Source organism: Magallana gigas, chromosome 10 (assembly GCF_963853765.1).
Source record: "Magallana gigas chromosome 10, xbMagGiga1.1, whole genome shotgun sequence".
In the NCBI taxonomy this organism is placed as follows: domain Eukaryota; kingdom Metazoa; phylum Mollusca; class Bivalvia; order Ostreida; family Ostreidae; genus Magallana; species Magallana gigas.
The window spans coordinates 34,696,902-34,723,227 of record NC_088862.1 but is presented as its reverse complement, the minus strand read 5'-3'; the positions used below and the strand labels follow the sequence as shown (position 1 = coordinate 34,723,227).

Here is a 26,326-nt window from a genome sequence, read left to right as displayed (position 1 = left end):
ATGAATAAAGAGCAGCCTGGAGGTTTCCTGTGATCTGTTGACCAATCCCCAGGATCTCCCAGGAAATGTCTTTGGCTGCACCAGAAACATATAGTCCCTGATCATGGTGGACTAGGACCTGTAGCTCATCTAGAGCAAATTGTGAATATATTCTATCAATGTGTCTGTAACACACGAACTCTAGGAAGTGTAACACCACAATACTGGGATATATAATACTCCAAAATCGTTTTCTTGTTCTGGAATTAGTTCACTGATATGGCCGATTTTATTGTAAAGTATAAAATCCATTGCCATCGCTTGTCTCATCTTTGTAGACCAGGATTGACCTCCCACGGCTTTTGTATAGCTATCTTTGTCTACATGTCTCCTATACATCAGATATGGTTTTGCTAACTTGACCTTGGTCATGTTTATTACTGATGCTGCTTCCCTGTATCTATGTGTTTTGTAATAATACATGGCAATATACAACCGATCAGAAATACACCCGAATCTAACTGCCAATTTCAGTATAAGACACGATATTTTGTCGAAAATGTACAGTTGTTTGGTTACGCCTTTGTTGGAAGACACATTCTGAAGAAGAAAGGCGGTGCACTGAAAGGTGAAGACTGCAAGATTTTGTAAATTGACAACTTCATAGTGTCAAGTATGATTCTACCAAATGTTCTATTGTCTTAATGGCTTTAATGTAGTTACGTGGGTCCCTTAGAATAAGAGTAAAGTAAAACCCTAGGGCAAGATCTAAATCATTCTCAACTTCAGACATTGATAACAGTACATTTTCATCAGTGCAAATCGAAGGTTTAGGATTGTACAGGACATCTATAATGTACGACCTGATAGAAGAACTCTGTAACAGACAGGCTAGACCTTCTTTGTACAGCTCATCTAATTGTAGAAACAAATTAATCTGTATTGAACCATATCTTATTGAATTTCTAAATAAAATCACCTAAAAGATTTGATGAGTAGCTGTCACCCTCTCTGACTTCTTGGCTCCTAGTTTCTCCACTCCTTTCACTCTTTAGTTTTTGACGTTGCAACTGGGCAAAAAGAAACCTAATTGTCTAATTGTCGTCTTGTAAAGTAACAAATGAATAGATTTTAATTATGAACAATTTCTATATATCTTTACTAATGAGAAAGTTTGATCATACATATACATGAATGTCTATATGAAGTTTAATACTGTAATTAAAATATGGTATATTTTGAGGGTTTTTTGCTGTGTAAGCTGAAAGAAAATTGGTATGAAATTTTTCTATATTATTTAAGAAATTAACTCAATATCTACACAAGTTATACGAGTATAACCTGGGTTGGGGCATTTACGCTTTATAATCTGCGAAGCAGATTATAAAAAAGTGTAAATTGCTCCAACCCAGGTTATATGAGCATAACTTGGGTAGATATTGAATTTATTCCTTATAATTAATTTGCTGTATAAATTGAGTCCGTTTTACTTTTAAAAGTGATAAATTAATCAGTTCAAAATTCAAACGTAACATCAAGAGGATTAGTACGTTTTTGACGTTGGTGCATTGTGACGTGCAAACCAGGTTACACAAATTTAACTATTTTTTTCTATCCAATTAAATGCCGCGTTGTATTGGCATAGTTTTAAAACTTTTTGCGGTTTGAAGTTGTTAGCTCATGATCAGTGCGAGACAAAAAGGTATTTCTGATCTGATAATTTACTGATGACGTTCGTGGTATATTGGAGAATAATGTCCGCGGCATCTCGTTGATCTCGGCAATAACTGTAGTAGAATGTATTAAAAAGGCTTACCTTTTGTTATAATTTAACAAAAAAATATCTACAATGTTGATTTATAAAAAAAAAGCTTTTGATTAGTTCATTGAATTTATTAAATTTTTAATGTCTCTTGATTTTTTTAATGGGACTTTCTGAAACTGTTGGCTGTCTCTTCTCCCCTGTCCTCCCCGCTGTGTTGCCCTTTGGATTAATTGTCATGGCAAGGGACCTTTGAAGTTTCAGCTGGTTCTCTTGGTAGCTGAACTATTGTTAAAACAAACTAGAGTTAGTTTGCTGAATTTATGATTATAAATGGTATTTTGCTTGGTAGCGGAAATATTGTTAAAACAAACAGGAGTTAGTTTGCTGAATTTATGATTATAAATGGTTTTTAACATTGCGGCTATGACATTTTAATAATTTTTTTAAAAACCTCTAATTCCTGTTAGTTTTAGTAACTGGTAGGTGTAGAAAAACCTGAAATTTTGATGTTGATTTTTATCATCATTGGAAACTCACTATAGATTAAATTTCATTCCTCTTGACAATTAAGAAATGAACGACAATGTTAAAAGTTCACCAGGATATGAACATGGTTGGTCAAGTGATCAAATCCTGTGAAGCCCACAGGGCTTCTCAGAAGATTTGACCATGTACCAACAAAGTTCATATCCCGGTAAACTTTTTCATAATGCTGTTATTATTTATATTTGAAGAAGGCAAACCTTTAGAATTGTTAAAATAATGGAGATTTTATGTTTACAATAATCCAACTGATAAGCATGTTCTGTGATCATTGTGACATCACGAAAAAGTTAACACAAAGTTGAAAACTTTCGCTACTCTTTAGGTTCATATAATGTTCATAAAAGGAAACATATTTGCAAATGTAAATATTGGATATTAAGGGGAATTCACTCACCTGAACTGATGAACAGTGCGTTATCATGTCGAGCCCCCAGTCCCCTGTGTCTCCCGAAATGTTCCTCAAGAGGGTCTTGACAAAACACCTGGCTCAAGATGTATGGCACACCTTGTCTCAAAAGATATGTTGTACTTTCGACAAAGGCATTGACTGCAAATTAAAAATGTATTAATGAATTTTGCATTAGAATATATTTACATATATGTATGTATTATTGTTTTCATGTAAGAATAACCCACTAATTTATTATCTGTAAATTGACTAACCTGTCATGACGATTCCTTCAATTTTCTGATGTGAGAGGACCATTTTGTTTCTCTTCTGCTTTGTAAATCCTGGCCTTGCTGTGACTGAGGCTTGCCAGTTACGGAAATAATACAGGAATTCGCCTCTCAAAAACTAGAAGAAATAACAACATTATGGTTTGTGTACCATGAAATATTACTTCTCGGGCCAAAATAGGAAAAAAATCATCTTAATAATATATGATAATATTTTCATACTATTTAATGAACATTGTTTGAACCCAGAAGTATTTATAAATATCAAAGAAATTGTGCAGAATAAATATATTGGGGACCAACTATACAGTCTATGTATACTCATCATACTCATAGTGTTAGAGTGACTGTTTGTCTATATTAATACCTCAAACCTGGGATCATAAGCCTGCTTGTATGCAGCAAGGTCAGGTTTCCGTGTACGTATGGCCTCATGAGTGACCGCCCATTCAAACAATCAAAAAACCTGTCCACCAGTTGGAAGAATTTGGAGGTCTCTGCCATCTCTGGGCCATAAAAGGCAGACATTACTCTACCAACAGACCTGCTTAACACCTAGACGTTTAATATAAGATTTATTGCTTAAGATTTCTGTATGTATTAAAGATCAGTATTTGAAATGAAGCCAATGATTAATATACTATTTTCTTTTTTAGCTGCTGCTAGAGCATGTTGGGAAGTGTGTACCTGTGCTGCTAGACGTACATTCATGGTCGATGAAGGAGTTAGATAAACATGGTCATACTTAACCTTGGTCCTGTACAACTATCCTTGCATGTCATCGTTATAGACTGTCTCTACATGCGACCATAAAATGTTTGAGTTGGTATTCTAAAATAGTTTGTATTAGAAGAATGAATAACCATAGGAAGGTGATAGTTGCATAATTGTAATTTCCTTTATTATTGGACTGGACACATTTAATTCAATTGCTCATTCACAGATATTTGGTACCACCGAGACTTGTGGACATTGAATCTTTTGGTTTTAATGAGGTGTGGGACATCAGAAAATAACTAGATATTTCTGTATTCATCGGAAAAAGGATTGTCGGCAAAGAACACCACATCTTCATTCCCTGTACTGTGCAACCTGTAAAGCCTCTGATTCGGAGACGCTTTGTCGCTGGTGGATGAGATCACCTAAATGTAAATATACCAGTTTATTTTACACATCAAAAGTATGATCTCAATATGATTTAAGTGATAGTGTGATACTGTGTATAGAAACTTAAGTATTCTTTTTAGGAAAATTTGATAAATCATTTTGCAAGCTGTTTTATCTTGATCTTTCTAGGAATTGAACCTTCAATCCACAAGTTATATCAATGTAGGCCACAGCTTTCCAAAGAAGGGGGAACAACTCATCAGCAGTTGAAGATCTTGTTGGGAAATGTCCAATGCTCATCCCAATCACCATGAAAACCAAGATATGGGTGGGAATTCGTTTTGTTTCATCCTACATATAAGATTTTTTGGAAAAGGAATTAAGCAGTTTAAGTGAAAATAAGAAGATCTAAGAAGGATATGAACAGAGGAAAAGTTAAGCATTCCGTCATGATTTTATTAACATTACGTTTCACATTACGTTTACCTCATCAAAAGTCCAGGTCTCTGGGTTGGTGAACCCTATAACTTGCTCACTTCTCCTGTCATATACAAGATCCGACTTGACTTTCATTTCATCATGTAGGAGACACACATACTTCTTCTCTGATGACAAGTCCTTGGCAACTTTTTTTAATTCCTTTATCCAAATAGTTTATTAAAAGATCAATCTTAATAACACTGAGTATTTTTTCTAGGCCATTTAGAAATATTTTTTTTTACTAAAACAAAAACGATTCTATATAAGCCATTTAGAAATATTTTTTTTTTACTAAAACAAAAACGATTCTATATAAGCCAGGACATATTAATCTGAGAACGATATTCACCTGAAAAGTCTCAGCCTGAAAACCAGATCTAGATTTAGGCTGGATAAAATTAGTGTAGTCACGAAGAGTAGCTCGATTTGGTAGTCTCAGGACTCCACTTTCTTTCAATGACTCATATGCTCTGGGACTTTGGCAACGGAGATAAATGGCAAAACGGATCATGATTGGATGCCATCTCATTCCTAATAATGATTAACGGTAATAGATTGATTAAACCGAAATTGCTAATTATAACGATATTATAACTATATCTTTCCTACAAAAAATATGTGTATTGCGGACAATGATCTAGCTATTGTAAACCTTTTGGACTAGTTGTAAATGCTTTCTTTTGTTCTTCCCAGAAAAAGTCCATCAGAGCGTTGCCAGATTTATAACTTTGAAGACTTGAAAAAAGGCCCCCTCCAACATCATCAGCAACGGGAGCTGTCTCACCTTTAATAAAAGATGAAAGTAATAAATTTTCCAAATTAACTTGATTGAAACAGGCATAGGCATTATAACTTAAAAAATGTAATCGATTAATAATGGATTACATGTACATAGAGGAATTTTGCGTATTAAATCAATTACTTCATGACATGTAATCGATTAAGAAATGATTAGTTGAATTTTCCCCCACTATAATGTGAATGATTCTTCTTCTGAATATAATGTAAAAACCCTTCAAGTTCATTTGGATTAGGACTTAACAAGGCATTTCATTATGAAAATATAAGACTTCATATTTCAATCTTAATAAGATAACAGTTTATAATTTCTACAACTTATGCATGTTCAAATGTAAAATTATAAGCAATCTTTTAAATTTAAACGAGGTCATAAACTTTGCAGTTTATGAGTTAGAGTGAAATCTTGATCTTGCACCTTCAACTTTCATATTTACAGATTAAATTTATTACTGTTTCTTTATATGAATGTATATGTTTATGGTGTATGCAAAACTGATGTTCATTTTTTTTTGGTCCATAATCTATTGAACCGCTTGGTTTTTTTTTCCATTGCAGACATTATTTTACTTCAGTTGTTTGTGGGACATGTTTCAAGGGGGTTTTAGGATGAAGCATATGGGGAGAAGCATTTTCCTCTGCATTCAGTGAGGTTTCAGGCTTTGAGCAAGGACCACATAATGCGTTGCCCTGAACTCCTCCTAAGCAACCATTGGCACGAATCACACTTTTGTTGGATGGTTTTCCGTCAATGACGTGGGTTGAAAAAAAAAAAAAGCGGTATCCCTGCGAACTTTTGATAGTGACATCTGGGCTGTCTTTGATCCCAGCGCATTTAGTTATTTTGTCTACAGCCGCCAAAAATTTGTTGACTCGCATTTTCTCCACTGATTTCTCAAATCCTTGGACCACCACCTCTGTTTTTGGAAAAAATTGCTAACTTGAAGCCAGTCCTTGGCTGCGTGTTACTAAAGGATTCCGTCTTATGGCCAAATTAATGAATGCTAATTTTTTTTTTTTATTATGCTTTATTTCACTTCAACAACAATACCCATTTACAAAAGCCAGATATCCTGGGTATTAGGAAAATTGGCATCATTATAATAATAATGAGAATAACAGAACAAAACTAATTTATAACAGGTTTGTCAAACGCTTTACCATATTTTTAAACAAAGTCAGGTTTGAAAATTCTAGCATGATATCCATATCCTTAAATAAAGAATTTTTAACAAATTGTTTTAATTCTAAACTATCTTGACACTCGTTTTTTATTCTACATCCCATTTTGAATTTGTATATCTTAAAAGCTATATAAGATATAATTGTATTATAAAACAATACTTTTGGGTTAGTTTCAACATAAAAACCAATTACAACATGTTTCCATTTAACAGTAAAATTTAAAGCATTGTTCAAATTATGCCATATCTGTTTGACATTATCACAATCAGAAATAAGATGTTTAGTATCTTCATTAGAGATGTCACAATAGTCACATTTTGCATTTTGTCTTATTTTACATTTTTGAAAAAAGAATTGGTACATATATCTCCTTTCTTGAATAAAAGGGTAATAAGGGATAGGCGTTGTGAAAAGGACATTTCCTGATTATCAAATACGGATAATAATACTTCATAGAATAAGGGGCCAATATGACTCCAAAAACATATATAGAACTCGCACGGTATTCCGTCTAAACCTGGAGACTTGTTTTTTTTTCATGTTAAAAACCGCTTCTTTACATTCGTCTATTGATGGTATTGTATCAATATTTTGTTTTTCATTATCATCTAGTGTTGGGCAATGTATATTATTTAAATAATTTGATATGTTATTGTCTTCGATTAACGTACTTTTATAAAGTTTTTCATAAAAATTACACATTTCGTTCAAGATTTCAGAGTTGGAAGAAAACGTCCCATTATCATTATTTATTTCATATATTGTATTGTTTATCTGATTTTTCTTTTCCATACTGAGGAAAAAAAATTCTATTCCTTTCACCTTGTCCTATCCACTGAGCTTTCGACCTAATTTGCGCACCTTTTGCTATTTGATTGTACATATCATCTAATTCTTTTTCAAGAGTTCTTTTTTCATTCATGTTAATTAGGGCACTTGGAAGATTTTCAATTTCTTCAATTTTATCTGTAGTAAGCTTAATCCTTAGTTTTATATTATTTTTTGATTGTTTAGCGTAATATATTGAAAAGTCTCGGATTTTTACTTTAAAATGTTCCCATCTTGAGATTGAATCTAATGATTTATCTAAATCCTTAAATATATCAATAATTCCTTTTTTGTATTCATCGTGTTCAAGGTGAGAAATGTTTAATTTCCAATACCCAGAACCCCGTTCTAATTTGTTAAGATCAGCACAAGCTTTTAGATATCTATGGTCGCTCATTCTCGTGTTTTTGTTACAGTGTATGTGTACCTGGAATGCGTCTGATAATCATATTTTTCGTCAAATCTAAAATTTCGTTACTAACAAATATGTAATCTATTCTGCTCTTAGGGCAGTTATCTGCATTGCACCACGTAAAACCATTTTTATCAGGATATTTATGTTTCCAAATATCAACAAGATCCAATTTATGTAAGATTTAAGATAAGCGTTCCTGTGATTTTTCATTTTTCTTTTCAAAACTACAATTAAAATCACCACACAAAAACGCTTTACTCCCCAGAATTGTATGCGTAGATTTAAAAGACCTAAGTCTATCAAAAAATTCTATTCTCGCTTTTTCCGTGTTCGGTGCATTCACATTAATAAACGTAATTAAAGTATCGTCAATTTTTACATTTACTAGGAGTATAATCTACATTAAGTTCTTTACGAAAAAGAATAGAGACTCCTCTACTATATTGAGAGTCAGAAAATGCATGTATACAGTTACCATTCCATCTGGAATCATAATTATCCTTATATTTTTCTATAAAATGAGTTTCCTGCAACAATACTACATCAAATCTATTCTGTTCTAACCATATATAAAACTTATTTCTTTTTTCATATGAGTTCAACCCTCTGACATTTACAGATATAATATTTAAGTTATGCATAGGTAAGTTCAATTAATCATTTGTTTATGTAATAATGACATAATTATATGATAACATACCTATTATACAGTCCACGTAGTTTTAATATGCTGAAGTCACTTAAGGAAGACCGCAACAGTTTATTTCTCTTCCTCAGAGCTCTCAGAATCAGGGTTGCATCCCGAGACGTCGCTGTCGGATGCAGTTCTGAGTTCCTTCAACATCTGCACAATGTTACGCTGTCGTGATTGTTCACGGTTGTTTTGTTTCTGCTTGCGGTTTGCGCTGTCGCTTAGTTTTCGTTTTCTAACTTTTTTTGAGATTTTTTTCAAAAGAACTCCAAGGGTATTTGATCCAGGCCAGTGTTCTGGTTTCGTATTTTGAGTTCCTTTACGGTCCAAACCTGACCCCCATTCGTTGTTAAATGTCGTCTCAACAAAGGTTGTGGATTGTTTGGCAGTCCGCAGTTTTTCCTGGAAGACTGGTACTTTGACGCACTTATTTTCAAGGATTTCTTCCATAACCGCAGTTTTGGTCGACTCCCATTGTTCATTCGTTTTTATTTTTTTTTTCATGTCGAAGGGCTGAGAGTGCGTCAGTTGCGTCTTTAATGTTGTTTGCGGATTCAAGATCCCCACATCGCACAGCTTTAGTGTACTGAAAAGCGTGTTCAGCAGACTTGTGTTTAATACCACAGAAATCCAGCTCACATGGAAAAAAATTGGACAACACGTCCTCTTCTCCACAGAAAGGGGTTAACAGTTTCTGCGGTTCATAGCGAGGACATGTTTTATCACCAGGGGTATGTCCTGGTTGTTTACAGACTTTGCAACAAGTCTCGGATGTGCATCTTGATCTGGTGTGGTTAGTTTTCCAACAGTTGGTGCAGATCAAGTTTTCTGTTTTTTTAGGTTGACCATAATGAAAAACGTTGCATTGACCACCACAATGGTTAATTCTAGGTAAATATTTACCGTCGGCCAAGGGTTCAACAAACATAAAGCGAGTGCCATTGAGAATGCTGGTCATTCTTTTTGTCTCAGGATGTCGTATTTTTTCGTATAAGATCTTGTTAACTAATTTAACTCCTAGTTTTTCAAGCATTTCAAGGACTGCTGTGTCGGCTACTTACAACGGAAGACCGCATACACGTATTTTCAGTGTTTTCTGGTCAGCGGTTTTGGCACCGGAAGTGTATGGATTGGTATCATAAAACTGATAAGAGATATTACTAATTTCTATTCCCTGCACCAGTAGTTTATTTCTGTTTTCTGTGTTTTTCAAATAAACACGCCAAAAATTTCTGTCTAGTTGTACACACAGCAGGTCATCACCAATGACCCGTTTGATTGGTTCGATCAAATCATAATCAGTAAACTGTTTCCCTCCAATTGACCGCAAGTCATTGTTCTTGAGGTATAACGGTTTACATGTCCTGTCAACCGTGAGTGAGTTAAAACCCTCAACGTCGCTTTCCGTCATGATTTGATTAGTACCGTTATTACAGTCAGCACTAGTAGCACAGGTAAGCGGGTGAGAATTAATCACCAAATAAACAGATAAACTCTTTATATACACTATTTACAAAGTACTATTTACAAAACCAGAATCATCAGGATTCATACACTCACTGTCTTGGAAACACATAAGAAATCAAATAGAAACACTTCTTTCATCTGAAAATGTCCCGAATTGGAAAACATTGCCAAAAAACACAGAGCGAAGTATAACGCGACTAGCTTGTTCCATGTCACGTGACTTTCTGAATTCTAATTAATAAAGGACTATTAATTTTTTTTACAAAATATGGAATTATGAAAATCAAAATAATTGTAAATATTAGGGCGTCCTTAAAACAATTTTTGTTTGGAATTGCCACCTGGAGGTTTCTAGACCAGGAATAGAAGAAAGGAGGGAATAGAAAAAAAATATTATTCTAAATCTGAAGTTTAACTAATTAAAAATCGGTTAAAAAAATCTCCATATACATGTATTTAAAAAAGAAATCTTTATTTTTTGGTAATAAAATTTATCAGTACATGTAAGGGGTATTTGAATGAGGTGGGAGGCAAATCGAACAAACAATTTTGTTTTGGCCTTTAATTTTCGTTTTTCATAAATTTTGTTCTTTAAAGATATTTTATCAGACTGAAAATATCTACAACTTTGTCGTAAGTTCTTTTTAAAACACAGTGGTGTTATTTTCAGTAAATACATGTACTGTATAAGTTGCTTATTATTATAAGGATGACTTGACAATAACAATACCACCAAAACGGACAGTGACCTCCAGGTCATCATTAATTGTCACCAGTTTTTCCATGGTTCCCGTGGATTGGTTATACTTCCCTAGGACCAAAGCATCATCTCTAACCTTTACCGAATCATTATGATTTTTTTCAAAATCTTTTCGAACCTCTGTAAGGAAGTAGTAAACAACTCTCTCAGGGACAATAGGGGTTGGGCGAGAGGTCTTAAATAGTATCAATATCCATGTTTTATCCGACTGTTGTATATTTTTTTAGATATATTTGCAACCGGCTCTGCCAACATTTTGTGTTTGTAGTTTCTAGAGATACAATAGAAAGAGAAAAAATATGTAGATAATGATGTTAATCAATTTTACTGGGTCTGGTCTTGCTGGGGCACAAGGTGTCTCTATGCTCTTTTTTGGCAGGTTTAAAGTTGGTAAGCTTCCTGTGATGAGCTTGTATCCATTGCCTATGAATTTATAAGATTAAAATTTAAACTGAATAAGTATACAGTCATGTAGTGTACATATCAGATAATATGGTGTTTTTTTAATAAATATTTTCAAAATTTGAAATAGTTTGAACAAATTCTAATGGACTAGTGTTTGGCAAATTTACCTCATTATTGAGAATGGTATATTTGATTTATCAAAAAGGATACGGTGCACCGTATGAGTTATTCCTCAGCTGATCGAGGTTTTCAGGAGTGCTGGCAAATGGTCTGGATTGAAGTTTTAAAAAATGCAGTAAATGATACAGTAACTGAGTTGCTTGAATAAAAATACAAGTCATATTCAGTACTTATATCAGTAACCACAAAGAAATATCATGCAATAAAAACCAAAGAAGACACTGCAACGCGCAGCAATCTGGAAAATACAACTTTCTGATAAATTAAAACATTAAACAGAACTGGTAATTCATACATGTGTTGAACTTCTTAACTTATTTACGGTGAAATGATAAATGTTTGTCCTCAAAATGAACCGAACAAATATGTGCAGTGTCTGGATTGAACGCTGCATCTGCCCTTTTAACTGCTAAAATTAATTTAGCTCTCCATTCTTTGTCCTTGGGGAAAGAAAAGTAGCTTATCCGCTTTCTTTCCGATTCATGTAATTTTGTTATGAATGTTTCGAATTATGGCAACCCACGATACAACAATGTTTGCCACCCATTCAAATGAATTGCCATATTGTTTACCTGGTTTCTAGAATCGGAAGATCATTTTTCATTCGGAACTCTGTTTTCGTAATGCGATATGGAAAGACTAGATGACTCCCGAATGAGTCAGCGGTCCCCTCGCTATATGTCTATGTTGTTACACAAGTCATGAGATGATACTGATGTTCACGTGTATCCGTTTATCCGTTTTGGCTCCTTTTAAATAAGGCTTAAAAAAGTTAAAACTTAGTTGTTAAAATCTTACTTAATTGATGCGAAATTAAAAAGGGATATATTTTTATTAAGAAGAAAAACAGAAGATAACAGGTAAACAAGAAACTGCATCAAATACCATTTTCCCTTTAAATTTGGATGTGGAAGTTTGTTTTTTTATAAAAACATTCAGATCAAACTGTGTTTAAATATAGACAGAAATTACACATTAATTCCCACGTCACGGTCTTCAATTCACTTGAGACATGCAGATTAAAATTTCATTCAGATTAATTATTTCGTAAAATCACTCTGCTGAGTAGTTGTACAAAAGTGAAAAAAAGGTAAAAATTTCAACAAAAAAATATATTTTAAATGATTTGGCAAAATGGCCACAAGAACAACTTTTTTTGGTAAGGTAGATTTTTAAAAGAAATGAAAGCCTAATATCTACGATCGCTAGAGTTAACAGATCGTCTGATTATTAGGGTCTTCCGTTTTCAACGGAAGACCCTCTTGTTATTCTTCGGTTTCTTTTTATTATTATTTTTTTTCTTTTTCTTTTTTTTCTGACTCCTTTTCGGCTTCATAACTCAAAAAGTTTTCAACTTATTTTAAAGAAACTTTCAGGGATTATGTGCAATTATAATGCCTCAAAGATGTCAAAGTTTCCATGACAACGTCACTTCCGTTATGACGTTACGTCATTTTTAAACTTTAAAAAAAGTCATTTTGTCCGCGACATTTCTCAAAAACGCTTTAAGATAGATTCTTGAAATTTTCTGTGGTTATGAATTTGGCAATTTACATGTGCAATAAGGCTGGAAATAAAAATCCGTCACTTCCGGTCGAAACCGGAAGTGAAACAAATTTTTCGAAAAAATGAATTTTCTGATCAAATCAAAAATGAACATGTATTTTATAGAGCTTATCAAGTTGAATCTTACAGTGAAATCCGTTTTAAAATCGGACGATGCATTACAGAGATATCGGGGTTTAAAAATTGATTTTTCCGGAAATTTTGTTTCCGCGTCCTTGGTTTAAAAAATAGCGTAATGTTCAAAGTAAAGTTAACTCGTACCAAAAATAATTGTTAAGTCTTACTTGAACACATTCGGATTTTTTTTGTTAAGTCGTTCTTGAAATCAGGAGGGGTTTTGTTAAATCGTACTTAAAATCATTCGGATTTTGTTAAGTCGTACCAGGAATAATTCGATTTTTTCATCTTTTTATTTTAGTTACTCTTGTTATTGGTTCAAGAGCTCTGCTTCTTACAGGAACTTCTAGCTTTACTTCCGACATTAACGGAAGACCCACTCGTTGCTTTGCAACGAGCTTTGCTCTAGTTCTTCAACTTTTTCTACTTTCGCCGATGCTATGTTTTGAGTTTTTTCCCCATTGGTAAACAATTATCGTCTGTAAATCAACATGGCAGCGAACTGGAAAAATATGTGAAGGCAGAAAAACAAGTAGTGATACAGATGTCAGATGTTGGATTTTAAAATTATCAAACTGGAAGAATCATTGGAATTAACAACAAAAACTGTGAGGTTAAGTTTTTAATTCCTGAAGCCCAGATTAATGCAAAAATCGCAACTCAAAGTGACTAAATCCCAGTTTAGAGTCCCCAAACGTAACGAAAAACATGCTATAAAGAACCAAAAAGCTTGATTTACTGCAAGATCAGAGTCTATTGTGTTAAATAAACGCCCTCTATGTCGCTTTATGTTTCAATAAACATCACGACTTATAGAAACCCAACTGGTATTTTCAATTGCATCAGACATTCATTAGCCCGGGTGATAATCTTGAAACATTGTGCGAGGTATTCCGAGTGAGTTCCGAAAGGAAAAAAAATGATGTAAACATGTCCCATTATAAATCTAACTAAGAAATCTGTTTTTGTTCCAAGGAACTTTTATGAGTGAAAATTTATTATTTTTCAGTGGAGATTTCTTGAATACATTTCCTTTTATCGATTTCTACTGGGTTTTTTTCTTTCACATGTATGTGTATTTTTTTAATCAAAAAGTGATAGAAGCAAATACTTGGGACAAATTATAGAAAAGATAACACTAACTCTATGTCTAATTAGTCTGCAAAGGAAAACAATATCAACACGAGTTTGGGCATCTACAACGTTCATACATTATTATCATTACAACAAGGTAAAAATGTTGAGTACACAAGTGCAAAGGTAAAACAATGAAACCCAAATTTTTCGTGACCTGGGAAGAATATATTATTGTTGTTGACATATCGAGTAGTCTCCCTTTATATTCAATACATAGCCTGTGAAAATTGAAATCGCTTAACGAAGAAAATTATAAAATTATACCTCTCCCTAGGATATAATACAAATACCACATATGTCTGCTAAGTCATTTTTACTTCGTTGTTAGAAAGAGTTGGTACAAAATAGTCAGATGATGTCGAGACCAGAATAAACGTCGGCCTTTTTGCGAACCCTTCAATGGCCAACTACTGTAGTTAGTTCTTTCTTTAATGAGATGCTATGTGACTGTTTTTCGATCATTTGAATTTTTAATATTCACTTCAGTCCACTTATTGAAATGTGTAATTTTTTTTATCAATGCCAACGCAGAAAAAAAACCTCGTTATTGAAGTAGATATTTTTGATAATGCAGATTTGGTTGATAGCACTGTGCCAGCCAACTTAAAACTTACATTTGTATCCAGGCAATTGATACCAGCTAGCTAGTTGTTTTTTTTACGATATGTTATATAGAATACTTGAAATTTTGTAACTGGTTAAATTGTGATGAATTGATGTTATTTTATTCAACGAACATTGTAAAAGAAACAATCACTTTTCTGTTGCAGGAATGTACATCAACATCCGGTCTATAGTCATACTGTTGTGGTTGAGGAGTCTGATTAAGAGGACGTAAAACATCCACACAAACTTAGTCCGCGTAAAAGTTTGGTCAGGAAAACAATATAATTATATAATCCGGACAATGGCTGGACAATGCAACATGTGGCATTGTACCAGATTTAATCAATCATGCATCACATATTTCACACAGCCAAGAATTTATTTACGCTTGCTAAAAATATATATCAGCTATTGATAAACATGGGAGTTTGTAATATGACATTCAGACATGAAGAAACTCGCTTTGAGAGATATGATCATCTGTTAACATAAAATGTAACCTATACCTATCCTTAAGAGTTAAATTGTACTTCTGTAGAATGTATGAACTATTAAACCTATGTATACACACAAATAACTGATATTTCCATGATTTATATTTGAACACTTTTTTTGGACAATTCTCGTACGAATTTGTGGAAGGGAATGTAATGGTTTTTTCCTTATTATTATTTTTATATTATTTTGTGTGTGTGTGTGTGTGGGGGGAGGGGGGGGGGTCTACGCTGTTTTTTAAAACTCCAACACCATAATTGTTAGTTGTATTATATTAATCTGAAATTTAGTCGTTAACCCTGTTGCTCTTTAGATCTGCACCGCTGTTAAAACATATTATACAAACTAGATAAAGTTAAACAATAAATGAGGACAGCTTTGATAACGTTATTTTAATGAAGCAATATCAAAAGAATCGGTTCTATATTATTTTCTTTGTTCGTGGGGAGCCAATATTTTCGCATTTAAGCATAAATAAATAATTGTATGGCTTTATATTATGCATGGTTAAGTAATAATTTTACTGTATAAAAGTTAAAATTTCAAGAGAAATGCAAAACAAGGAGAAAGTTTTGAGATGTTGACAGTTTGTTATTGTCATTTTTCCTGCATCAAAAGATGAAATCAATTTACAGAAGCTGCATAGTTAACAAAGAAGTGCGAGGTGTAATGTGTGTGCCAATATTGAATACGCAGAATGCTTGAATCTATGCATGCAATCTCCAATAATGCAGTTCATAAATTAATTATGTTTCACTCTTAGGTCAAAGGTCAGTGCTATACGTGAAACAATGTACAAGTTTAGTGATAAAACGCTCTAAATCAAGGATAGCTACAAATATATCATCATAACATTTTTTCAATTAGAGATCTTTTCTGCAGATGTCTTAATATAAAAGCTGAAGGTTAGAGTCGGTGGAATGTGTGCAATTTTCAGGTTTTCACCTGTCCTTTAGAAACTCGTGTATATGGTTCACGCATTGCAGTACATTTTAAAAGGACATTAACTTGTAATTAGCTTAACTGTGACAGTTTGTCAACTATAGAGCAACTTTCAAACGATAAACCCTTGCAGTACCCATTGCGACCTCTTAACAGAAATAATCATATTTCATATAGGAAAACGTATTTGCAAATGTAAACATTTTGATTTGTCCTTTCCGATGATATGATTTAAGTCATAAGTGTTGATAACGATGTCCGTATCATCATTGTGTGAACGATGCCGTTTATATCAAATTTGGTCATAGACGTTTGAAGTAAACTGGTTGTTATAAGTTTGAGAAATAAATGGTAAGATGTCCACAAATACGCGATTTTTCTCAATATGAACAAAGGGAAGTTATGCTAAAGCATAAATGTAAAGAAACTCACAAAACCAGGATATTTTCAATATAAATAAAGGAACTAATAGCATAAAATTTTACCGTCAGGATAATGGTGACATCAACACCTATCACAATAATACGGAAAAGTTCAAACACGTGTGCATGAAAAGTGCATAATAAGCACTTTAGTTTTATGATTATGACCCTTCTATTTAGATAGAAAGACTTTAAATGTGTACTATGCAGAACTAATGGTTACTAAACAATATCATTGTAAGTATCAATTATGTCGTCTCATATACTAGTCAACAGCAACGTGTCACTGAATGAAATAAAAGGAATTTTTGAGAACTTGATTTACGATAGATTTAAATCCTTGTTTGAAATCAATATATGCCCTTATATTTGAATTTGTCATGCTAGGACCACCGAATTCTAATAAATTGTAGTGCACATTATCTGACCCTATCAGCTTATCAGACGGTCTGCATGTAGCATCATTATAATTCAGTTTTGTATTCAATCTTGTCCAAGGTACGTGCGCTTAAAACATATTTAAATCCCATAAAAACAAGTTAAAATCTTAATAGCTAATCAACTGCCTGGTATAAATGTTCAACTAGTTTATCTTCAGGAACAAATAAAAATGTGATTTACAAAAAATCAAAATATATTGCATCTTATCAAGCAACAATTTACTGGACATTTATACCGGTTTTAAGTGGATTTTTTTCACATGTTCATTAAACATCTGCTGACAGGAAAACGGCCGGTGTCCATTTAACAGGGGTCGACGCTTTCTTAAGGGTTTATATATATATATATATATAAAAATAAAGAGAAATTTTAAAACACCCAAAATTGAGAAGTGGTTTGTTGTAAGGGTCGCTGTTTTGAGAAGTTTCGCGTTACAATGTTTTGCAATGAAATTTTTGTATAAAGAGGTTGCTGCCGGGGATAAATAAACCGGTATTGAGATGAAGCTTGCATTAAAGGGATGCATTTATTTAGAGGCTTCACTGTATCTTAATGGGATCTTATTTAATAAATAAACTGATCTTGAGAGTTGAGCGTTATTTAAATACATGTATCTGTGATACCGTTCTTATATATCTGTGTAATTATCTGGTTGATTGATAATAAGAAACGGTCGGTGTCAATTTTACACGGATATATAGTATTCTAAGGGTTTATTTAGAAAATATTAAAAAGGAATTTTTAAATCAGCCCATATTAAAGGGCTGCTGGTTACATGTATATGGAACGCCGTTATTGGGAAGTTTCACTGTACACTGTATGGTGTTACATTGAGGTTTATGTAGAAAGAGGAAACGGCCTGTGACTTTTTTAACCGACCGGCATTGAGGGGCACTGAGTTTAGGGATTCTTTTATTGATAGGTTACACTCTACCGAAATTTTATTTTTAATAACAAACATGATTCTTGTAAATGTGTTACCTTGAATACCTGTGTATTTTTTTAGATATAGTATCAATATAACAACAAAATAACAACATTAAACTTGGGTACAAGTTAAAATAATTGTAAGATGTTTGAGAAATAAATGACAATATGCTCATAATTTCACAGTCTTCTCAATATGAATTATTGGACAGTTGCATACAACTGTCAACGTCAAGTTAGGCTATTAAAGCAACAAAATATAAACGGCAAGATAATCACTAAAACCAATATTAATGAATAATGAAACAATTAACATAAAACGTTTATCGTTTGTATACGCGAGGGATCAACAACTATTAGAACAAAATGTATGGATGGATGGATTGATGGATGGATGGATGGATGGATGAACAGGTGCATAATCAGCTCCTTGGTTTTTATAATAAGGTATCTTTATTTAGATGCAATGACTTTGAGTGTGTACTATGTCCATGTAGAACCTATGTTGATTAAACGATATCTTTGTATAAATTAATACTATTGTAGAACATTATTGTCAATAGTAAGTCATGCAAAATTTAAAGTGTACGCACGCTAACTATGCTGAGAACTCGGTTTTATATAGATTTAAATCCTTACGCTACAATTGCCTGAAATAAAAGATCAAGTTGCTCTGATATGTGTTATACTAGGACGACCCAGTTCTACTGGTTGAGGTGCACATTATCTGACCTTATCACCTCATCTCTCTCTCTCTCTTTATTCTTACAAACAAAACAGATCTTACATACAAAAGAGACCGTCTGCGTCATCATTATAATTCAGTTTGGTATCATTCAGTCAATCATGCCCACGGTACGTGCAATTAAAACAATAGTTAAAACCCTTAGAAATACAAGTTTAATTTTTTACAGACAAACCAATTGGCTGGTGTTAATGTTCAACTCGTTTTGATTTTTAAACAAATTTCCATGTGTAACCTACCTGTGTAAAGACAATTGGTTGATTTCACCTAGGAAGTTGAAGATTTGTATCATTCAAGAAATATATTAGCTTAAATCATTAGGAGGATTAGAGCAGATCCAGAGACACGGTGCATGGTAAGAACTATTCCCTTTACATCTACCAGTTTATCAGCGGTTAACAGTAATGTTTTTTACTAACACTCTGCGTAGTAAACGTAAATAAATACATGTACCAAAGTAGACAAAAAATAGATGAGCAATGTTTAAAGTGAGTGAAGGTGCCATAACACATTATTTACAAGTTATGTGTATATGGTAACATTACGAATCAATTTTGAAGCCTACACAGCAAAATGTGCCACATATGTTTTACATATGTTGTGATCAAACATACGTATAACTCTTGTGTATCATATGTAAATCATGCGTGATTTTTCAACACATGTTAAACATGAGTTCAAAAACATATGGTAAACATGTATGTATAAATGTATGTATACATACACACATGTGTATAACATATGTTACTTTTCCCATATGTTACACATATGTTATACATGTGTTATTCATGTGTTTTTTTCTATACGTATTTCATACGTTATTTTAACACATGAGATAAATGTGTGAAAATACCTTGCCATTATACATGCGCGGATCCAGAAAATTTGTCATGGGATTCGGAGGGGAGGGGGGGTATTTGCAATAATTTACTATGAAAATTTAATAAATTTTCATTTTTCAGGAGGTGGGGTTGGGCCGAGACCCCCAATCCCCCTCCCTTTAGATCCGCGCATGTTCTACATGTTTGTAAATGGCTTAAACTTTACATGTAGTAATGAATGGATGTATAACTGAATTAATAAATTAACTGAAGCCATGAACTCTCTTTATAAATTGATTTAATAACAAATCCGGATTTAATCCGGAAAAGGCTTTAGTGTAGTCGTTTACAAATATACGTCACATTTTTACGTCATGGGAGCAGCAGATCAAGCTGCAGGGCGAATTAGCTAAAGGTAAGTGTTTTCATTTACTTGCATTTTTAAATTATATCACACAATGGCCGGTGGTAATAGAGAGAACATACCGGGAAAATTCGGGTTGAAAGACGATAAACGATCGACGTACATCATTGTGGTTTTAAAAAAGATCTACTGCAGTGCAACGATAGTATTGTTTTATGTTGATAAAAAAATTAAAAGTATAACATTAGCTACAGTAAATGAAATACCAGTGAGTTAAATACAATAGTTAAATCACACATTTATAGAATATTTCAGAAAACGAACGGCCGGTTACCCAGTTATTTATAGGTCTTCCAACGTGCTCAATACTGAACATAATTTTTCCGAAAAAAAATCTCAATTCAGCAGCTAACAGGTTTCAGTTGAATTAGGCTGATCAATTCGTATAGGGAGCATAAACTATTTGTTGATCTAAAGATATATTAAAATATAAAAAGTTGAAAAATGAAAGTAGCAAAAGAACTAGAACAAAGCCTGTTGCAAACCAACAAGTAGGTCTTGACTTCCATTTGCAGCTGAGTGAACAAAAAAGTCGTCTGAATTAAGTTATAGTCTTATCAAATGCTAAAGGAATCATTTTTTTTTTAAGTTTATAGGAATGCATCAATGGGACGGATGTAGGATATCAATTATAACACAGTGACAGGTGTCTCTCTAGATTTATAAAATGTAAGTACATATATCATGGAATTTCAATTCAAACATTATTTTAAATATAATTCTTATATTCATTATACTTTATATGTATGCATAAAATATGTCATTTTTAACTGTATTATAATATGCTTTGATACATGTAACACAAATTTATTGAAATATGTAACTCATTTTGATGTACACATGTATGTATTCAGCCATTTTGTGTAATATATTTTGTAGCAAATGGACGTAATATAAGATTTGTATGGATGAAGTCTGAAGACATTGTGAAGAACAATCTAGGATCAAGACTTGAGTTCAAAGATAGCAGAACAAGCTGCACTGTGGTTGCAATAATTGTGAAAAATAATGGTAAATAAATTAAGGTTCTGACTGTATAGTTTAATGTATAGTTTAATGTCAAGAATTTTATTACATTGACTATTTGTAAGTATTTAAAATCTCACTTAACACAACTGATTCAAGCTAATTAATTGATAGAAAAAAAATTCAATTAAAAGATATATTTTTGTATCATGTTGATCTTTAAAAAATCTTGTGTCTAATTTTGAATTAACATTTTAGAAAGAAGTCCAAACATCCTTTTTAAGAAAAACATTGAAAAGTAAGAAGTTGGAGTTGGGCAGAAATCTGGCAGCGAGGAATAATATCCTCATCAGAGGTAAACGTTTTATATATGTATATAATTGTTTCACTTTTCCGACTTTTCTATATAGCCACCAACTTTAGTCTGTCTGACTGTCTGTCTCTCTCTCTTTCTCTGTGTGTGTACTCCTCTCTCTCTTGAAGACGATTTAGAAGACTGAATTTGTAATGGAGCTACTTAAAATTAAATTTAATGTGATCTGAACATGTGTGTTATTGTAGTTCTTTGTTTCATTTTTGTTTTTGTAAAATCTTACTAAGTAATTTAATGTAAAGAATTTTAGTTTATTCCTTAGTACATATAAATGGGTAGATTATAAAATATAAAATTTGGTAAGCCACACATGTTAAACATACGGAAAAAAAAAACATATGTTGAACATACGTGAAACATATGTAAAACATGTGTTCAAATACGTATGTGAAACATATAGGGTGTTTTATACGTTTCACATATGTGAAGAAAGGTATGTTAAACATATGTTTAATATATGAAAAACATATGTTGCACATTTTGCTGTGTATTGCACAAAAGTTTCATAATGGATGATCGACAATAAAAGTGTACTTTTCTTATAACTTAACCCAAAAATAGCATTGGCTGCGCTGCATACAAATACATTTGCATGGTTAGCAAGTCCTTTCGGCATTTTCTAAAGATTCTAAAACCCTTCTAGTTTTGGCCATACAACTTGACTTACTTGACTTATTCCTGTTCGCTCCTTGGGGAGCATAGGGCCGCAACCACTCCTCGCCAGCGGACTCTGTTTTGGGCTACTTTCTTTAACTGGGCCCAGGTGAAGCCTGCCTCTTTTGCCTCTGACTCTACTGATCTTCTCCAGGTTTGCCTAGGTCTCCCCACCTTTCTCTTTCCCTGTGGGTTCCAATCCAGTGCCTGTCTTGTGATGTTTTCTGGGGATTTACGTAGAGTGTGGCCTATCCATCCCCATTTTCTCCTCTTTATTTCAATGTTGATGGGATCTTGTTTGGTCTTTTCCCATAGGCTTGTGTTTGATATGGTGTCTGGCCATCTGATGTTAAGAATATGGCGGAGACATTTGTTGACAAAAGACTGGAGTTTGTTGTTTATCGTTTTTGTTACCTTCCAGGTCTCCGAGCCATACAACAGGACTGATTTTACGTTTGTATTAAAGAATCTTGTTTTGGTGTTGATGGAGAGTGCTTTTGAATTCCAAATTTGACGTAGGGTGTTGAATGCATGTTTTGCCTTGTTGGTACGACTTTTAACGTCGTTGTCAGCGCCCCCGTCCTTACTGACAATGCTCCCAAGATAGGTGAATTTGTCGGTCTCTCTGATGTTCTCTCCATTTAACTGGATTGGTGTATTCTGTTTGTTGTTTATTCTCATCACCTCTGTCTTTTTAATGTTTATTTTTAGGCCAGTCTTTTCTGCTTCTGCTGTATACAAGCCATACAAGCGTAGTCGTAATATTTCGATGTTGCTTTAATAAATCGTTTCATTACAAGTATTACTCTACTTTTTAAAAATGGAATTTGCCTCTATGGTCGACAAGAAAGTTAATTTGGTAAATAACATGAATAATATTGGCGAAGCGAATTTGATCGATTATTTATTAGAATTGTTTTTGTGTTTGTAGTCTGCGTATATTGGTCTCTATTGCACTTCAAACACGTCCAAAAGTGAATGTCCGTAAATCTCGTGCTGACATTTGAATGCGGAAGGGTTTAAAGCAGCTTTAGCATCTCGGTGAATGTGCAGGATCAGATATATATTTCAAACTATCAGATTTATTTTGGGTGATAAATACTTCAAAATGTACCGTAACTACATGTGTATAACCATGAGTAGAATATTAACCACTAAAGACTGAACTACTTTCTTTTTGCCTGGCGAACGCTTTGAAAACTTCAAACTTCAAATATGTAAGAAATAAACAACGTTATTATGAGAACATGGCGTAATGAATAACATTTGCTCTGATGGCATATATAGTTGATATTCATAACGCCATTTTCACTAGATAATCGTTGTTTATTACTTGTATTTGTATTTTACCACTTGCAAATACCCTGTATTAGCCTAGACCTTGACATTTAGCTATTGCATCAAAAACATTCAGACTGTATTCTATCTTTCTAATTTATATATATTTGTTAACAGAATTAATGATATGTTATAAAAGTAATTCCTTTAAAATGTTATGTTATTATAAGACAGGCTTTAATAATAAATTATTCAATTCTGATTGTAACGCCTCATTTTATTGGCTAAACAAATTCATATTTATCATATAACATAACTTGCCTATGTCACAATAAGACGCGCGAGCGAAACGTATTAATCCGCTTGACGTGACGTTTAAATTTTGTACAAATAAACATATTTTAACTAATGAATGGACTTTAGTATCTAATTCAAAAAGTAGAAAATTAAATTATAAGGAAATACTTTAATTTCTACCTATGTTATACGAGTATAACATAACTTGGAACAGTTTACGCTTTTTTATAAACCGCTTCGCGGTTTATGAAGCGTAAACTGCCCTAAGTTATGTTATATCGTATAACATAGGTAGAAATTAAATTCATTCCTGAAAAAATTTAATTCTGGTTGTAACACGCTTTTTGATTGGCTAGAACATTAATTCAAATCGTATAAAGAATGTTACGTCATAGTAAAACTTACGTCAAAATCGTATCAATATGCCTGACGTTACGTTTTAATATTGTACAATTTTACGTCATTTTAAAGGTCAAATGGCCGTTTTCATCTACACTAAAGATTAAAAAACTTATAAGCAATGAATTCAATATTTATTAGTTTTATACGATATAAAATGGTTTGAAACAGTTTACTCTTTTTATAAACTACTTTGCGTTTTATTAAGCGTGAACTGCCCCTAACCATTTTGTATCGTATAAAACAAATAAATATTGAATTCATTCCTTAAAGACATCAATTAAATGGAGTTGGAAAAAAACCACATGATGTATCGTATAGTATGACGCCATAGTATACAGACAGAGCAATTGCGATTTTAGAAAAAATAATTGCATTTCCTCCGTATTGATCACTTACAGTGGGAAAGAACAATAGGTATGCAAATATACCGTATTATTGATTAATACACATTTATCCACCAGTCTTGAAATTGAATTGCATAAATTATACGTTAGTGGTAGCTTTAGCAAGTTGTTAAAGATATGTTAACTTGGTTCTGTACTTTGCACTATGTATGTTGTAAAAATTGAAAAACTCTACAATAGTTGATTATAACTTATTTACAGCTTGTTATCGATCATCAAAGTTGGAGAATATATCCTTTATATTTCTGTAAAGCCAAATCTATCTACATGTAATAAATATCACAACACACACCAAAACAGTTACATGTATATATACTCCACAGTTGCTTGTGGAAACAATAGCGTAAAATCTTACACGCTCCATTGAACGCAATTCAATTATCTTGTCTTTTTGGCATAATTATTTAAATTGGGAACAAATGCTACTAAAGTAGATTATTTACGTTATTTTATATAAGGATGTCAGGTTTAAACGCAGAGACAAGCAAATAAACCGGGGGGAGGGGATGTCCTTTAAAAAAAAAACCTTTGTAACATACATCATGTCTTACATAAAAAAGTATAAAAAATTATAATAATGCACAAAAATAATAAATTTGGTTTAAAATAAATTATTTTTTTATTTTATTATCTATTAGCAAATGTCTTAAGTTTTCCTTTTTTTGTGTGACGCTTGCACATATTTGAACACGGGCTTGTGTAATAGAGTTACATATCAGTCTATAAGGTTTGGGCCATGCTAAGTCATGGTCATATCCCTTATCAACTAATAAAACCATTATTAAACTCCTGAAACAACTAGAAAAATTCATACTATGTGCTACATGAAAAAAATAGTGGTTTTGTAATGTTATTTTAGTCGTACAAACTGGAAATAATATAAATATAAGTAATAAGAAATCGTGTTTTGATATTATTAGGTAATAATTTCGGTCGGACTGTGGTCAAATTTATTATAAAGCCCGACTAAAATTGGCACCATATAATACTAAAAAAATTATTCCTAATTCCTTAAGTATTTCCATATATACATGTACATTTATTACTCTTAATTGACTGAATCAGTTACAATTCCTTATCTAAATCACTCGATAGTATCGGTAACATTTTTAAAGAATAACATTAAGAGGAGCATGTTGTGTATAATTAATTCAAATAACGCATTTAGTATTTAAAGCCCATAGTTGTTCCAGCTACCAGCTAACGCCCTACAGAATATCTCATTAATTTTGTCAACTAACTTTCTACAGACGAGAAATTACCAGCTATTTTAATGTTTAATCAGAGTTCCATGGACAAATAAATTTTCATTAGAAAATCGGTATGTTCTTTTTTTTTAACCTTATACCGTACTGTTCTCCATGTACATGCAAATGATATGTTTCATTTGATTCAATATTTCTGTTTAAAACTAAAGTTATTACTTAGTGTCATTAATATCGGACAAACCAATATGAGTATGTTTATAACAAAATAATAATTAATAAGATAACGATTTCATTGTGTATTTAAAAATTATTTTTACTTAATCCCAACAACTTCTAATCTAAAGTTTAAAGCCACCAAACCAATAAACAAAGACAGTTTAAATTGATGTCTATGACGTCAATCTTAATTAGCTTCAGAACTCCTCAGTAAAAGACACCCCATTTATGTGATACCATCTTAGTCTTACTCATAATCGATACCAATCAGTTCTGTCCAAGGGAGATAAATTGACAAAACACAATGACTGTTTTGAACGATGTAAAAGATTAAAATTCAACCTCTGCTTTACGATAAAATCTTATACAGGAAATAAATGAAGCGTAAGGCCCATATCTTGAGCGATACTATAAAAACTTGTCCTAAAACTGATTTTAGTATCAGCAGTGTTGTGTACTGGAGCTTATTGATAAAGACAAGACATTGATGACACGAAATATATGCTGCTCGTTTTATTGAAGGACAATGCAGATTATTTGTAATTGACAAGGGAGTTGAATTAATATAATACAATGACTGTTTTAAATGATGTAAAAGATT

General features: G+C 32.7%; 1 pseudogene; it reads right to left on the bottom strand.

The window, feature by feature from the left end:
• Positions 1-1,882: 1,882 nt before the first annotated feature.
• On the bottom strand, positions 1,883-11,888 carry LOC136272021 (uncharacterized; annotated as a pseudogene).
• Positions 11,889-26,326: the final 14,438 nt, after the last annotated feature.